This window comes from Telopea speciosissima, chromosome 6, assembly GCF_018873765.1.
Source record: "Telopea speciosissima isolate NSW1024214 ecotype Mountain lineage chromosome 6, Tspe_v1, whole genome shotgun sequence".
Lineage (NCBI taxonomy): Eukaryota > Viridiplantae > Streptophyta > Magnoliopsida > Proteales > Proteaceae > Telopea > Telopea speciosissima.
In genome coordinates, this window is record NC_057921.1 from 33,526,255 (window position 1) to 33,531,808 (window position 5,554).

At 40.0% G+C, this 5,554-nt stretch overlaps 1 pseudogene; it reads left to right on the plus strand.

Annotated features, from left to right (window-relative positions):
• Positions 1-2,257: 2,257 nt before the first annotated feature.
• On the plus strand, positions 2,258-4,252 carry LOC122665646 (annotated as a pseudogene).
• Positions 4,253-5,554: the final 1,302 nt, after the last annotated feature.

The window sequence follows — 5,554 nt, forward strand, 5'->3', positions numbered from 1 at the left end:
CTCGTATTCAACATTACAATGCAGATATTGGATTCTGCGGTTGGAGCACCGTGAAGCTGAGAAAACTCTGGCAATTTATGCTTCTACTGACATATTATTTTCTCCTAAAGTATACAAATATTTGATAGTATTTTTTCATTTGACGTTTCTGTATCTCTACTGACAAAGACTCTGTTGTTTTTTCTTGGAATTTGACAGATATACATTTTCTCTGTTCTTCCAGTTGGATGCTTATTTTTCTGAAGAAGTTCTCGTGTCTTTCTTAGTTGGGTTGTTCTTTGTATTATCTCACAGTCTATTCTGAGGAAAACCATGTTTTCCCCCATCTCTTCTTTTTATTGGAAGGGGGGGGGGGGGGGGTTAAGAAAACCATTTGGTGTTTAGTTATTAAAGGTGCAGATGGATGTTCTTTGGGACAATGAGCTCCTTTTTATTATTCTTCTATTAATTCTAACATTATGAGAACTAACTAAATGTATCTGTTTCTGGTGTCTCTTTACCATATGAGCATATCCAAAAATAGGCATGCAAGCCTTTCATGTTATGCAAGAACCTGCAGAATAAGGTAACAAGAAGTGGTTGTGTGCGTTAATCTGATAATTACAAGATTAATCCCAGAGAAATGATTGCGGAAAGTTCTAGAGAATGGGGAAAGAAAGAAGAAGATAGAGGAATGAGGAAAAATTACCATGGAATATCTCAAAGGTCTTTCTTAAAAAATATATGTAAGGTCTCTAGTAATACCTCCACACAGCAAATTTTGCAGGCAGCTATTAGGGCTTGATAATTGTGGCATAATAAAAAAAAATGAAGTTAAGGAATCAGTAAATCCTACTTTATGTAGATCTGATATATATCTGTTTTGAAACTGGATTAAATTAACTTATATGCAATCCAAACACTCAAATAAGAAAGCTTAACAACCAATCAACACCGACATAGTGTGTTGTTATAATGGTAAAGGATCCCACATAATTACATCGATCTAATTGGTACAAATATTTGTACTAGATTAGTTGGTAAGAGTTATGTTATTTAAGAGCTTGATGGTTTGTCTTACCTTTCTGAAGGTGCTAGCATGCTTCACTGATACTGTAGTACAGTTTGTAGGCAGTCTCTAGACCTAGAATTGAATCCCGTATTTGTTTTGTGCTCGTAGTGCCACAACCAGTTCTTGTGCCAACACACACACCCCTTCTTCTCCCCACCCCCCCACCAAAAAATAAATAAATAAATAAAAATTCTAAAACCGTTGAAGTTACAAAAATTACCTTACACTTATATGAAATTTGGGAAGTATAGATAACCTTTATTGTATTCTGCCCTGCTACCATAGTTGTCATGGCGTCTAGACGACCCAAGGCGTTGGAGAGGGTCCAAAATCAAGGCGACCATGGTGCCCGCCTAGGCGACATCTTGACAACTATGTCTGCTACCTTAGTCACACCTCATAGGAAGGACAGCTATACCAAGCAGCACTTGTGGAACCACAAATTTTCCTCCTTACCCTGTTTTTAAGTCTGTTTCCCCATGTTTTAGCTGTAGATTTATGTCTTTCTGTTGGATGTGATTCCCACTAAGTTGTCATTTGTTAAGATAAATTTTAACCAGGTTGGGGTTCATTGGTAATGGTTATCTGAGTTCTCTTCAAATCTTTGCACATTGAAAGCTTAGTGGGAAATTGGCCTTTGCAGCACAGATCTCTTTTTGTCATATGGCCATGTAAATGACATGAGATACTGCTTCTGCTACTGTTATAGCATTTACATAGTTTCATTATCCAACAGAAATTTTGTTGGCCCAGTATATTTTTCACTTCTGATGCTGTTAGGAAGATATTGTAAAAATTTAGATAAGTCTCCATCATCTTCCGGTGATTGTGTGTTGTGTAATTACAGAAAGTGTAAAGAATATTTAGTTGTTGTGTCTGATACTTGTGAACATGCATCCCCCTACATATGTTCCTCCATCAATGAATAGAAACATTTTTGATTCTGTTGTTTGCCCAAATGAGCAAAGTGGAACTGGTGGAACTTTTTCCTTAAATGTGTGAATATATTTTTTGGGAGTGCCTGTGATTTCCTTTTACGTATTTATTCTGATGCATTTTGGTATCTTTGATGCAGCAAAAACATCTTGGTTGAGATTCCACACCATCTGTGACCGCATATCTGGTATCCAAAGCAAATATGAAATCTGAGGAAGAATCAACTAAGGATATATGTAATAAGCCTTCAGAAGAATCTGTCTCTCAGCAGTCTTCTGAGAGTGACAATGAAGAAACTGAACAGCCAAGTGAGGAAGTCGAAGAGGAACCAACTCAGGACGCATCAGGAAAACATGTTTCTCAATTATCCTCAGACATTGAAAATGATTTGACTGAACAGCCAAGTAAAGAACCATTTGAGGGCCCAACAGAGGAATCTTTGTCTCAATCACTTCCAGAGAGTGACTCTGATGACAATAAATGCCACACAGAATCTGTTTCAATCAATTCAAAGGAAAAGAAGAGGTTATTGGATGTCACAACGGGTGACTCAGGTTCATTGCAAGTTCATCCTTCACGAAAGAAGTGCAAGCAAGAGGAGTGCATAGAATCAGAACCAGGTATTGGTTATACTCTAACAGATCTTCACAACGAATTTGGAAGTCCCAAAGAATTTGTTAATGCTGAAAATGCTTCTGAGCAGCAGAACCGCACCAGAAGTTCAGGAAAGCTAAGGCGTAGTAGGGATCAACAGCCTGAAGTTGATGGGGAAGAAGGTGAAGGTGATAGAATGAGTAAAAGAAGGAAAACCAGCTGGGCCAACGAAGATTCTCAGTTAAAAATGATGGGCCCCATTCAACTGCCTGATTTCATAAAAGACATTGTTACTGGAGCTGATTCTGATCCTGAAATTCAGGAGTTGAAAATGAAACTTCTTGAGACAAACAGGAAGCTGCAAGAATCAAAGATTCACTATGACAGGACAAAAGAAGAGAGATGTCCTTCTCCTCATTCAGTGTATGATAAACTTGGAATTAGAATGAACTCAAGTGATATCAGTTGCAGGGAAAAACTTATTCAAGACCGGCAAGCTATCATTTTAAAGTTGATTCAGAAGAACCCTATGTTCAAACCTCCCTCTGATTTCAAGCCGTCAAAGCTCTTCAAGAAAATTTACATACCTTTAAGGGAATATCCTGGGCACAATTTCATTGGTCTCATAATTGGTCCCCGTGGGAACACACAGAAGAGAATGGAGAAAGAAACTGGTGCTAGGATTGTAATAAGAGGTAAAGGCTCTATCATAAAAAGAGGGCACATCAGATGCCTGATCCTTCAGATAATGATGATTTGCATGTATTGGTAGAGGCAGACAATCAGATGTCTCTGGATGCAGCTGTGAAAATGGTTGAAAAGCTACTTAATCCAGTGGATGAAAGAATTATCAAGCACAAACTTTCCCAGTTAAAGGAGCTAGCTGCGCTTAAGGGCATGCTCAGAGATGAGAGCTTGTGCAGAAAATGTGGTGAGCGGGGACGCAAACAATATGCTTGTCCTAGTCAGAGGTCAACTTTCGAAATTGATTTATGTGATATATGTCGGGGCAGCAGCTATCCAGCTACAAACTGTGCATTGGCAGCATCCAGTCCAGTTAGTAACATTGACCATCAACACCATAGTTTTGCTGACTTTGGAAGTGGAGGTCTCACTTTTGGTGCCTCAACAGTTTCAAGCATCATTAGCGACTACAGGTTGTTTACTTCACCATCCTATGGTCATTTTTCTCATCCTGGTGTCAGCCCAACTCCAAATCAAGGAAGCTGTGAGCGGGGACACAAGCAATACGCTTGCCGTAGTCGGAAGTCAACTTTTGAAACTGATTTATGTGATATATGTCGTGGCAGCAGCCATCCAGCTACAAACTGTGTTTTGGCAGCAACCACTCCAGTTAGCAACATTGACCATCAACATTATAGTTTTGCTGACTTTGGAAGTGGAGGTGGTCTCACTTTTGGTGCCTCAACAGTGTCAGGAATCATTGAACTGGGACATAGCAACTGCAGGTTGTCTACTTCACCATCCTATGGTGTGAGCCCAACTCCAAATACAGGAAGCAAATGCTGTAAAGAAGTTGATGACAGAAATATATATGTGGGCTATCTTCCGCAGACTGTGGATGACAATCATTTAAGAGATCTGTTCTCTCCTTTCGGCATGATTAACTGCAGCAAAAGTGATAAAGGACAGAAGCACTGGATTGAGTAAAGGCTTTGGCATTGTTAGGTATGATGATCCCACAAATGCAGTAGCTGCTGCGGCACACATGCAGGGTCAAAAGATTGACGGAAAAACATTGGTAGTAAGAGTAGTAAGGCGCTTTGCAAATCTGGGATCTTCAGGAAGTGCCTTCTTCCAAAGTACACAGAACCTCCACCAGTGTTTCTAGATAGTGAGGGTTCAACAGCTTGGTCAGGCCCACCGGACTTGAGGACTCCTTTCCTATGAGTGATGCTGTAGGTTTGAGTTCCTTAACCAATTTCTCTGTGCCTACAGATTCCTTTAGCAATCAGTTTGCCTTCATTTTATGGGGGATATCAAACCAGAATTTTTTCTCATCGCCCATTTTATTTGCAATATTCCCTGTGAATCCTGACTATCCTGGCTCATCTGTAAATTGGTTTTGAGATTAAGAAATAATGCACCAGCAGCTCAAAAGATGTTAAGATTCATAGCTTCTGTTTGTTTATCATGTGGTATAGTTCACCTGGGTGGCTGGATCGTGCTTGGTTGTCCAATGCTGCTGTAGTTAATGGAGGTACTTCCGCCAGGCCAGCCTGTGCTTGCGCTTGCCATCAACATCCTTTAACTGGTGCAGAAAATTGGATGTTTTAGATCATTGGTCTCAGACTTATTTCAGGTCTCTCACAAGTTTTCAACTTCTATACTGCAAATTCGAAGTTTGCAGTTTGAACTTCTAGGCCATGAGCATGGTTTTAAATCGGAATCAGCCAGAATCAGATGAAATCTGCCTTAAGATATAGGAAGTTAAAATATTGAACAGATCGAGTTAACCAGGTTGTTGAGGACAATGATGTATTGAACGCAGAAAGGAAGAAATAAAGAAGCATCTCACCTATAGTCAGTAACTTAAATTGTGACAGAGAGATCCATGCAGAGCTGCCGATTATTGCAGAGAAAACAAAGCAATCTATGAACGTATAACCAAGGTTTCGAAACATGGAATCGGGGATTATATTGGTCCCCGCACTCTGTTCCAAGATCTGAATTGGCCAGAGTAGGTCCAAAAACCCCTAGAATTGGTCCTTAGATCTAAAAACTCAACCATGAATTGCTATAACTGTTGCGTCAAGAAATCGCTCAGCGGTCCTTCGAGTGCCGTAACCTGCAAAAGACCTTGGATGACAAAGGAGAACCGGTGTGGTTCCGGCCTAGGACTCTCCGATGCCTAAGTTAGATCTCTCTGAGCAAAACAGATGAGTGAATAGAATTCAAGATCCCTTTATGGGGTAAAGTACCTTCCTTTTTATAGTTGTGCATGGCGGAGTG